The sequence below is a fragment of the Emys orbicularis genome, chromosome 14, assembly GCF_028017835.1.
Source record: "Emys orbicularis isolate rEmyOrb1 chromosome 14, rEmyOrb1.hap1, whole genome shotgun sequence".
NCBI classification, from domain to species: Eukaryota; Metazoa; Chordata; order Testudines; family Emydidae; genus Emys; species Emys orbicularis.
Genome location: NC_088696.1, coordinates 2,823,473 through 2,836,364, shown reverse-complemented (window position 1 = coordinate 2,836,364; position 12,892 = coordinate 2,823,473). Strand labels below are relative to the sequence as shown.

Below are 12,892 nucleotides of genomic sequence, written 5' to 3'. Positions count from 1 at the left end.
CTGGTTCATTGAAGCGATCTCAGAATGCAGTGGGACAAATAACTGATACCATTGCAAAGCAAGCATTTGTGGGGGCATTTTGGGGATCTTTGAAGGGACCTCCTGGGTCATCGAATCCAGTCCTCTGCTGTCACATGCAATCCAGAAATATAATCCTGTCCCAAATTTATCAAGCGCCATCTTAAAACCAGTTAGGTTGTTCGCCACCACTACGCTTATTGGAAGCATGTTCCAGGACCTCACTCCTCTGATGTTAGAAACCACCTTCTAATTCCCAGCCTAAATATATTCAGGGCAACTGCACATATATTTCTCCTTTATAGTTCAGCAAGGGCAACCACTCAAGCTTCCAGCTCCCCTGGCCATCATCTCTCTTAAGTGGAGATCCAAGGCTCTCCATTCTGACCAAACTGGTCCCTGTTTTCTCTCTGTTATTTCCAACAAAAGACAGTCTTCCTAGACAGGCCTGCTTGCTTCTCCCCTCAGAGACAGTACATAGTGTCATTACCAACAGTTATAAGATACCACACAGCACTTCCTGTGCAAGCCTATTTATTTTTAAGGTAAAAGCACTAGAGAGAAAACTTACATCACAGCCAGTTTATACCCATTTGTTCTGGTGCCAACATTGTCCTTTAGCTTGAATATCTCTTCTCCGTTCTGGGTGTTTATCCTCCTAAATAGAGAGCAATCATATCGCCTCTCAGCCTTTATTTTGCTGGGCTAAACAAGCCTAGCTCTTTTGATTTCTTCTTGTAAGGTAAGTTCTTCATTCCCCATATCATCTTCATAGCCCTTCTTTGCACCTTTCCAGATTGGATTTATCTTCCTTGAACATGGGTGACCTGAATCGTATATTGTATTTCAGATGAGATCCTAACAGTGCATTGTTCAATGGCATTAATACTTCTCTATCTTTGCTGGAATTACCTTGTGTGATACATCCTAAGATCCCATTTGCCTTTTTCACAACTGCATCACTTTGATGGCTCACAGTAATCCTGTGATTGACTAATATACTCAGTTCTCTCTCTTCTGTTCTTTTTGGTTTTTTTTTTTTGGTCAGTCACTGAGGTCGTATCCTTTCCCCTTTTCTTTTAATATATTTTGTCCATTTAGATTGTAATCTCTCTAGGGTAAAGAAACTCTATTCTCACAAGTCTGTAAAGTGCCATGCATACCATTGGCATTATTGGTAGGGGCCACCAAATGAAATTAATGGGCAGCAGGTTTAAAACAAATAAAAGGAAGTTCTTCTTCACACAGCGCACAGTCAACTTGTGGAAATTTGCTTGAGGAGGTTGTGAAGGCTAGGACTATAACAGGGTTTAAAAGAGAACTGGATACATTCATGGAGGTTAAGACCATTAATGGCTATTAGCCAGGAGGGGTAAGGAATGGTGTCCCTAGCCTCTGTTTGTCAGAGGGTGGTGATGGATGGCAGGAGAGAGATCACTTGATCATTACCTGTTAGGTTCATTCCCTCTGGGGCACCTGGCATTTGCCACTGTCGGCAGACAGGATACTGGGCTGGATGGACCTTTGGTCTGACCCAGTACGGCCATTCTTATGTTATGTAAAAGAGTTAATCTACAGGGTTCTCAAACTATAGGTCACAACCCTGTTTTAATGGGGTCACGAGGGCTGGAGCCTGGGGCCGAAGCCCAAGGGCTTCAGCCCTGGGCAGTGGGGCTCAGGCTTTGGCTTCAGCCGGTGGCGGCGGGGCTTAGGTTACAGGCCTGGGGCTGAAGCCCTTGGGCTTCGGCTTTGGCCCCCCCGCCGAGAGTGGCAGGGCTTGGGCGGGCTCAGACTTTAGTCCCTGTCTCCTGGCGTTGTGTAGTAATTTTTGTTGTCAATGAAGTTTGAGAACCACAGATCTACATTATATGGTTTTAAGCTAAAGGGTCTAGTCTTTTCTGTGGGTGTAATTCCCATTATTTTATATTGGAGTGTTTATTTTACACTCATTTGAAAATAGCTTAGGTGTTGAACTTCCTTTCACCCTTCTGTCCTCCTTGCCTTGTGGTTAAATGTGTATTTTGTAATTTGTAGGGTGCTATTTAAAATAAATAAATAAAAATGTACCTTTAGAAGTCCGGATTAAGAAATAGAGCTCAGGATTTAAATCTTCTGGACAGATATTTTGACTCAGAATATTTAGGTGAATAAATGTCTCAGTCTGGTGTGTCAAAATATATTGTCTGAAATCTTGCAGGCTTTTTTTGGCGTGCTAATACAGTTGGTACTTCACAAATGAAGATGAGCCCAGATGAACTTCTTTCCAAGTCTAACTTTCCTTTCCTACTCTTACATACATCAAGGAGATGCATAGCTTAGCTGATGGACTGGGAGGATTAAAGTATTAAAAGCTGAAACAGACTAAAGACCTGTTTATTGCCTACAAGCACAACATGTCTTCTGGTGCCACATGATTGTTCAAATTTTTTAGCTAAAAAAAGTTAAATATATCAATTCATTCCTTCTCACCCACGATATTACTTTAAGCAAACAGGGCCCTGTGATATTGAGTTTGGGATACAAAGCATACTTAGCACTTAGATCTTGGCATTTAAATGGAAATTGTCTTTCAACTTCAAGGTTGTGTATTTGATAGGCAATCCGGAGGCTGTTGGGTTTGGATATACTACCTACTTTACACCTGCAAAATTTTGGATATTTATGACTTTAGACCTTATGATCTTAGCTGTGGGTTATTTTTACTCGCCACTCATCTTGCAAGGTTTTTCCAAGTTTAACACAGCATATTTCAATAGTGTCAACGTTACTTACCCCCTCCCAACATTAATTCTAAATTCACTCCTAGCAGGCCTTTAAAACATAATATCAATAATGGAAAGCATCCCCACAGAAAACATTGTTACATAACAATAGCAAGGGAGGTAATTGTCAGTAGATCTGTCCTACTAATAGAAATCCTTCAGGAATGCAGTGATGTAAAATATCAAATGTCTGGACATAGTGAAGTTTGGGGAGCACTTTCAAATATCCGGAATATGATCCAGATAGTGAGTCAGCACTCTTTATTTCTGATTTTCCTCAAGCCTGTGAATTGGGTATATGAGTCTTTCTACCATCTCTGTCTCTCTCTAGAGAGGCCATGTTAAAAGAATGGTGAGTTCAAGCACGGAAAAGTTAGAAAATGCCAGAGCTAAGATTGTCTGTGAAAAATTAATTTGGCCCTTTTGTGCACATGCATTATGAAACAGTCTTTAATTACAGACTATATTTTTTCATAGGACCCCAGCCTCATTCAGTGCCCAGGATGGACACCTCCTGGGGATGAATCAGAATTGTTTAGTGAAGAAGACTTGTTTATAGGACCCCGGCCTCATTTGTCACAGAAGTTGGAAGGTGTTTTATGAATGAGGGAGGGAATTGCAGGAAGAGAAAGGATGATCTCATGACAAAAGTAGCTGAATGCCACCCTGGAGATGCGGATTTTATGCCTGCCTCTGCCACAGTTTCTATGTGATGCTTGGCAAGTCACTTAAACCTAACTTTTTAATGTTCTGTTCTTCATTTTTCTACTCAGGACCCTAGGTCTGATTTGCAGAAGTGCTCAGCATTCAACAGCTGCAACTGAAGTCAATGGGAGCTATGCTTTGAATATATAAAATGCTATGTACTCTGAAAAATCAGACCCTAAGGGACACCCAAAATTAATGGACACTTTTGACCTTATTCTGTTTGCGATTCAGTTCTATGTCTGTAAAATGGGAGTAATTATTCCCCCTCTTCTCACAGGGGTGTCATGAAAATAAATTCACTAATATTTGTGAAGTGCTCAGATACTGTAGTGGTGAACACAATAGAAAAGCCTGTGAGAAAATTAAACATTCTGTATTCAGAGGAGAGTTTGAATAACATGTAGTAAATAAGGTATAGGGGCCATGCATTGAACAATAAGGAAAAAATGTTGAATAGCTGCTCATTTAGTGAGCACTCTCCATCTTGAGGCAGCAGTCTTGTAAAAAAAAAAAAAAAAAAAAAGGGCAGGTGATAACACAATTAAAGACTGTATCATAATGTTTATGTACAAGGGGGCTGAATTAAGATTGCACTGGCAATCATAAATTTGGAATTTTCCAAATTTTGAGTGCTTGACTTTTCAATTATAACATTCTTTTAACATCATTTTGGGATGTAATGGTAGAGAGTGACTGATCCAAGATGATATTAAAAAATGGGGGAAAATATACTTTAAATTTATAAACTGCTGCTGCCCAGGCAGTTCAGGCTGTAAAATTCATGATAAACTATAGAATACAATTATGAAAATACAATAATACTCATTCGATAAAATTGCTCTCTTAAACATACAGTAAGCTCTTTAATGCTCCTAATCACATTAACAAAGCAAAATAATATACCAGAATTGAAAAGTAAACCAGTTACATAATCAGACTTTTAAAAATATGATTTCAAATCTCAAAAGTATATGGACCATTGTAGTCTACCTTGTTTTTGTGTTTGCTCTCCATAAAAATCAGGATTCCATTTGTGACAGGTACTAAAACATTACCTGTTTATTTTGCACTGGCACAAATGTAGATATTGTAGAGATCTGTATGAAATCCTAAATCCAGTAGTGAGGATACAAGGTATCCTGTCAGGAGAAAGAGATTTATTCTATGCCAAGCAAGCTGACCAGTGTCCACACTGAAGACATATCAAAATTATCAAGAGGAGAGAACAGAATGTCAGATCTAGTATATACCTTAGGTAGCTACCAGAACAATTAGTATTTTGTCTAACATAACTAGGAGAAACAACGAGGAGTCCTTGTGGCACCTTAGAGACTAACAGATTTATTTGGGCATAAGCTTTCGTGGGTTAGAACCCACTTCATCAGATGCATGGAGTGGAAAATGCAGGAGCAGGATAAATACATGAAAGGATGGGAGTTGCCTTAGCATGTGTGAGGTCAGTCTAATGAGACAAATCAATTAACAGCAGGATACCAAGGGAGGAAAAATAACTTTTCAAGTGGTAATGAGAGTGGCCCATTTCAGACAGTTGACAAGAAGGTGTAAGTAACAGTAGGGGGAAATTAGTATTGGGGAGATAAGTTTTAGGTTTTGTAATGATGCAATCCCTCCTGTATTATACCCGCTCCTATATTTTCCACTCCATACATCTGATGAAGTGGGTTCTAGCCCACAAAAGCTTATGCCCAAATAATTTGTTAGTCTCTAAGGTGCCACAAGGACTCCTCATTGTTTTTGCTGATACAGACTAACACGGCTACCACTCTGATAACTAGCATCCTTTTCCCCACAAAATAGTGCTGAGAGGTCTGTCTGCAAATGAAATACAATAAAATACATCATAAATTCATTAATGCTCTGATTTTTTCCCCCTTTTCATTATCCTCTTCATTTTCTTTCCTTTCATCAAATATCTTGTTCCTTTATCACTATATTTTTGCTCATTTGTCTAATGTTCTAGTAACTTCCTATATCTTATTCTTTCATAATCACTACAATTCACTGTTGTTTTTCTGTTACATTCTCCTCCCCTTTGCTCCCTTTCTATTCCATTACTGCCTGCTCTCCCTCTCCTACATCACTTTTGTCTATTTCTGGTTCTTTCTCTCTTTTTACCCTATACTTCCTGAGGTATGGCAGCTACTTCTCTTCCCCATTCCCTTTGGTGTTCATTTCCCCCCCCTTCCTGTGTTCTGTGCATCTGACCAGGATATTGGAGTTGAGGGGGAACGGGAGGAATGTAAGCAGACATTTTTATTCTCCTCCCCATCACAACCTGAAGCTAAATAACTTAAAACGTGCCTGAAATTTAAGATTCTTCTTTCCTCTGAAAGCGATTCACCAAAGGAAAAACTATTTGCCACATATTGATCCTTTCTGATGTAAGAAGACATCATCCTCGTTAATCTTGTAGTAGTCTTTGTTTTTATATTAGAAATATTGGATTTCAAGTCAGTCTCTCTCTCTCTCTCCCCCCCTCTTTTTTCTTTTTCTTTTTAAATGGATCACTTTGGATGCCTGGAGTGTTGTAGGGAACCTCGGATGAAGCTGGATTTGCAGCTAGCCTAACCCTAATCCTGTTATAGCATCATTCCTTCAATCCTCCCCCCCCGCCCCCCACACCAGATATTTTGAGGGCTGGTAGAATTGCAGCTTAGGTTTTAGACAATATTGTTTTGTCAACACTAGTATTCCAGCAAAATGAGAAAGCAGGGAGTAACGTATCTGAAATTTGTCATTTAAAAAAAAAGAAGAAACTTACCTTTTGGGGAAATTAGTAATGCAGTTTTTGTGCAAAGTAAGCAGCAGATGGTGTGAATGCTGCTTTTAATTATTATTATTATTATTTTTTTTTTACAGTTCACCTTTAATAATTTCAGCGAATAAATAAAATTCTTTAGATATCCTACCATGGAAAGAGTCAAATTTATGATCAGATAATTTAATGGATTGTTGTAAAGTATCTGACTTTATATTGGCATTTGATTATTGGCGGTATTCTCAGGTGAAGCCATCTGGAGATCAACATGCCACTCAAGCTGTAAACAGACACACCCTATAGATGTCAAGTCAAACAAGAAATAGTCTCTCCCATTGCGAGGAGTGATAGAGTGGGTACACCCTCAGTACAAAGGAAAGGGTTTTTACTCAAAATACTTCTTAATACCCAAGAAGAAGGGCAGCTGGAGAACCATCTTTGATATCTGCCATCTCAACAGCTTTATTTGCAAACTCAAGTTTCACATGGTCACACTGGCATCTATAATCCCTTCCTGAGAAAGGGACATGTACTATACAGCTCTCAACATGTAGGACACATACATTCACATGGACATTCACCCTGCTCACAGACATATTCTTGGATTCTCGATGGTCCTGATGATTTTCAATACAGCGTACTCACATTTGGCCTTGCTACCAGCCCCAGGGTTTTTACCAATGTCTCTTTGGTAGTAGCAGGTCATATATGGTGTCATGGCTTCACTGGCTTCATCTATCTCAGCGATGGGCTTCTTGTTGCCAAGACACATCAAGAAGACTTTGAGTTGATTTAATCAGGGCTTCAGTTCCTGTCTTCCCTAGGGGTCAGTATAAACATGGAGAAGTCTGTCTTCACTCCAACACAGACCTTAGACTTCATCAGAATATCCCTAAATTCAATCATGGTGAGGACTTGTCTGCCCAGGCGCAGGTTCCTGGCAATGAACTACCTCATAGACCAGCTCATAAGCAATCCTCCAGCACCAGTTAGAATCTGTTTTTCCTCTCCTGGGACTTATCACTTCATGCACTTGTCATGCTGTTTGCCAGACTCTTATATTTGTTGCCTGCAAGCGTGGCTTCAAACAGTGTACTCACCAAACCGACATTCAATGAACACCTAAGTAGCTGTTCTCATCTGCTCTTGTGGAAGAATACCCACCAGGTATGCATGGGTGTTCTCTTCCTTTCTCCCTCACCAGACAGGATGATCATTACAGATGTCTTCCTTTAGGTCGGGAAGCTCACGTGGACAACCACACAGTGCAGGGGGAACATCTCAACAGTCCGGGATGTGCATCAGTATTTTTGAACTGTGGGCAGTTCGAGAGGCTTGCAAAGCCTTTCTCCCAGTCATTCAAGGTTACCATGTCCTCGTAACGTCTGACAATCTGACAGCCATTTTTTACATCAACAGACAGGGAGGAGTGAGTTCTACGTCTGCACGCAGGGGGATCGTCAGTCTATGGAATTGGTGCATCAGCAATCAAATCATCCTGTTGACAGGTATCAAAAATGTGCTAGCGGACTCCCTCACAGATACTTTGCTATTGACCTTGAGTGGGAGTTACACAACATCAGGGTGAGCACTATTTTTGCTGTATGGGGAACCCCCATAAGGGACCTATTTGCCTGTTAGACAAACAGGAAGTGCAATACACCTCTATCCTGATATAATGCAGTCCTCGGGAGACAAAAAATCTCACTGTGTTATAGGTGAGACCGCGTTATATCGAACTTGCTTTGGCCCCCCTTGTTCCCTGACCGCCTCCTCCAGAGACCCCCATCCCTAATCACCCCCAGGACCCCACCCCCTATCCAACCCCCCTGCTCCCTGTCCCCTGACTACTTCGACCCCTATCCACACACCCCGCCCCACTGACAGGCACTCACTGGCAGCGGCGGGAAGCAAAGCAACGTGGCCCCAGCCTGCTTCACTCCGCCACCTCCCAGCCGCGGTGCTCCGCTTCCCGCCGCCGATGAGTGCGGGGAGGTTGGGGAAAGGACACCCCCCGTACTCACCTGCGGCGGGAAGTGGAGCACCGCGGCTGGGAGCTGGCGGAGTGGAGTGGGCTGGGGCCAGGCTGCTCCGCTTCTGCCGGTGAGTGCGGGGGGATCCCTTCCCCCAAGCCCCCTCCCCCGAGTGACACGGCTGGGGCCGGGGCGGAGGGAAGCAGAGCAGGCTGCTCCCAGCCCCCCCGCTAATCCCCCGGGCCACTCTGGACCTGTGGGGCCCCCAAAAGTGCCCCCCCCACAGCTCCTGCCTCCCAGACCCTGGGGGGGAATCCCCTGACTGCCCCCGAGACCCTCTGCCTCTTATCCAACCCCTCGGCCCAGCCCCGGCCTGGCACCCTTAACACGCTGCTCAGAGCAGCGTGTCAGAGCTTTACTGCGTGGTATGCGAACTCGCATTATATCAGGTAGCGTTATATTGGGGTAGAGGTGTATATACTGCTCCGGAGGAGCCCTAACATGTCACTCTCAGGGTGATGCTGTACTTTTTCCATGGCCAGACCATCTGAACTATGCCTTCCTTCTGTTACCCCTCCTACCTTGGGTCTTATGGAAGACTCATCAAGACAGGACACAAGTCATCCTCATCACCCCTAACTGACCCAAACAATTTTGGTTCCCAAGTCTCCTATGTAAGTCATCTCAGTCACCAGTCAACATTCACCTTTTTTCTGATCTTCTGATCCATGGGAAGGGCAAAATCAGACATCCCAATCCTCAACCATTCCATCTCAGAGCGTGGTTTTTGAATTGGCATCAATTCTAGAACATTCATACTCTGAAGCTGTACAAAGCATCCTTATTAATAGTAGAAAGGATTCCACTAGAAAATGCTACTTAGCTCATCTCTGATGGCAGATACACCTTACGCTATATTCCATATAGAGACGGGCTCTTTGCACTTACATCCTGGTGTAGCCAATGATTTTAGTTTATTATCCATTTATTATGTGATATGATTAATCAATGTTATATTACATATATTCATTGTATGTTAATTAGAGTTAATTTGTAGGATTATAAAAGTATAACATTGATCAGTATTTAGAGGAACCAAGTATTAGACACGAGTAAGACCAGCTGAAACACAAGAACCTGTAGGTTGAGGCCTGCAAGACTTTTAGCTTAGCTATTTTAGGACTTGGAGACAAGAAATGATGACATAAGTGACCAGAAAATAATCCGATGCCCTAAGATTATGGGAAAAGAGGTACGATTATGAAAAATTACTCAGAAGATTAATATTACATCATAAAAATACTGTAAAGGCGCATCTGTCTCCGACATGTCTTAACCACAGTATACAGGTTGTGCGTCAATGTTAATGAGAATAAAGGAATTTACACAGTCTATAGAAAATTGGGGGATCCTTAAGTTTCCAGGGGACCCAGACCAATAAGGGAAAAGAGAGTTGACATTTTTATGGACGTGTGCTAAATGTAGGTATAGACAGAATCACATTATAAAAAGGGGATGCCTAGAATGGGAATATTTGAGCTCCCTATGGGAGACTCCACCATACCTCTACTGATGATCAAGCCATGAGAGACCCATCAGACCCTGACACTGTTGTTAAGGTTGTGAGTCCCTAGCCTCTGTTTGCCAGAAGCTGGGAATGGGCGATAGGGGATGGATCACTTGATGATGACCTGTTCATTCCCTCTGGGGCACCTGGCACTGGCCACTGTCAGAAGACAGGATACTGGGCTAGATAGACCTTTGGTCTGACCCAGTATGCTTGTTCTTATGTTATGTTCTTATAACTATATTTGTAACTTGTGCATAGGTCTGTATAGAATTTCTATATGCTTGGGTAATCATAACTTTAATTGTAACTTTAATAAACTTGTAAAATAGACTAGACCTTGTACTTGTGAAGGTATGTGTGGTCACTACCTTTGATCTTTGTGTTCCTAGAGAGACTAACTCTGAAGCAAGTAGCAGACGTGACTTTCACTCTGTTAAGCTTGAAACTGTAGCTACCAGAACTGAACCCCCAGTGGTATAATACCACATTATATAATTCACGTTAAATAAAATAAAAGGCTACACTAGGTTCACACCCAGAGTAATTTCAGCTGAACCAGTCAAGTTCACATAACGTATTCTTTCCAAAACCCCACACATCTGCAGAAGAGAGGAAGCTTCATTCCTCGACGTGTGCTGAACATTAGCTGTTTACCTGCAAAGAACAATATCAATCAGAGGGTAGCCGTGTTAGTCTGTATCTACAAAAACAACAAGGAGTCTGGTGGCACCTTAAAGACTATCAGATTTATTTGGGCATAAGCTTTCGTGGGTAAAAACCTCACTTCTTCGGATGCATAGTTACTTTCACTCTATGCATCTGAAGAAGTGAGGTTTTTACCCACGAAAGCTTATGCCCAAATAAATCTGTTAGTCTTTAAGGTGCCACCAGACTCTTTGTTGTTAATATCAATCAGAAAATCTCCCAGACTGTTTATCTCCATAGCAGAAAAAGTTTGAGGTCAAGGTATATCCTCTCATAGAATATCTAAACGGATCTTGGGCTGTATTTTACTTTGCTATCAGCTGTCTAATCTTCCTCACCCTCCTGTGCGTGAGGGCTCATTCCTGAAAACACACATGACGTTAATGGCATCGCTTCAAGATGTGCCTCTGACAGTTGCAAAGCAGCTGTGTGAAGTTCCATCCACATGTTTGCGAGGCAGTATGCTTTAAGACTGACTCTTTCATTGACTCATCCTTTGGAATGACAGTTCTTCAAACAGTTCTGCCACCTGCCTCTTCACACCCTCCTATATGAGTACTGCTTGTCAGTCACCCACAGTGGAATACACATTGGGACCAGCATTCGAAGAAAAAAAGAAAGTTACTTACCTTCATAACTGGAGGATTTTCTACATGTATGGTCCCTAGCTGTATTCTACTACCTGTCGTCCTTCCTGTCTCCTTTGGACCATCTTTGGATTCACGGTATAGAAAGAATTGGGGAGGCTGTTGGTCCACCCCACCCTTTGTTTCTTTGGTTGGAAGCACTAGGAAAGCAAGGGCAAATGCGTGGCCCAACAGACGCTGCTTTCAAGATTCTGTGGCTCCAGGTGCATGGAGCGCATCCGTATCCACAGCGGAATACAGATAGGGACTACATATCTCCAAGAACCTCCAATTATGAAGATAAGTAACTTTCTTATTCACAGGCCATTTACTATCCAAATAATTAGTAGGAGTTTCTTCATTCTGCCCCATTTAGTGAGCTTCTGAGGTTGAGGACATGATGAGCAATTGCTATACATGTCTTATAGTTATTCAGGGTTAGATTTCCCAAATTTTTTTGTCTTGAACATCTATGTATGCCATTCATTATAGAATTGACTCTGGATAGAGGTTTTTAGTCAGTTGCATTGTCAGCCTGACTGTACTTTCATAGTTAAATGAAGTTCCTCTTACAGAAGAAATGCTGTGCAAGTCTTGATTACTTTAGGTTTGATTGGACAGCATGATTGTTGTCAGACAATTTTTCAATAATGCATATAGAATTTTGCACATATCTGGCTTAGGCATATAAGTATCCTGATACAGGTGAAGACAAGGTTTTTCTGGCATTTTGGAATGCACATGTAAATCGCATTTGCATGTGTACATCAGAGTATTTGTACGCCTAAATTGGGTGCATGAAACAGTAATGATATGCATTTGTGCATCACTTTTGTAGAGTTTGCTCTATACTTGTGTGTTAATATCTTACTAAAGACCCATGATTCTAGCTTTACAAAATGTGCTAATAAATATACTGTAAAGTAGATTGATGGCATATTCTTATTGTCTGAATGCAGTGGCAGCTTTTATTATGGGGCTCATTTTAAATAATTGTGATTACAGGAGAATAGTTTACCTTTGAATCAGCAGTAAACGTGGAAAAGCAGAGTGAATTTGGTGTTAGGTGACTTAACATCTTAAACTTTGCTGTTGTGGTTTTGTGTCAGGCATGTCGTGTGTAGCAGCCATAACTGTTTTACAACAGATACATTCACAAAAATACTTATTATTTATACTGCCATACATTACCGTAGAGTCTGAGGGCCTTCCACATAAAACAGCATCTCTAGCGGGTTCTGGCTCTTTTCTGATATCTTTTCAGTTTATAGAATCTTTGTTTGGGGTATTTTTTTTTTTCTTTTTTTGGCGGTGGGGGGGAGGGAAGGGGTGATATATGTTGTGACCATCATTCTGGTTATGGTCAAAAAAATTATTAAATAGGAAGGTTTTACATTATTTCCTAAATATTAGTCTGTTCTCCATTGGAAGCTATTTCCACTGCTTGAATACTGAGAGTAGTTTTGTCTCCAGATCTCAGGTACTTTGTTCTGGGTTTCATCATCTGCGTTGTTTCAAAGGCACCCATATGTGTTGCAAGTTCATAGATGGTCACTCTGTGCCTTGAAAGGGAAAATGCAAATTTGCTCAGTCTTGAAAACTTGTATATTTTAAGTTTAATTTTTTTAAAATCAACTTGATTCTATGGGTCAGTGATCTCCAAGAAATTTGCCTACGCAGCTTCTTATGAAGCTTCTTGAGATGCCACATCGATAGTCTATATTCCTAGACTAAAATCTTTAATATAATCC

At 41.4% G+C, this 12,892-nt stretch overlaps 1 protein-coding gene across 2 annotated transcripts in view; it reads left to right on the top strand.

Moving 5' to 3' along the window:
- Positions 1–12,892, top strand: part of NFAT5 (nuclear factor of activated T cells 5) — a 131,299-nt gene that overhangs the window by 43,748 nt on the left and 74,659 nt on the right. The gene's annotated exons all lie outside the window — the stretch shown is intronic.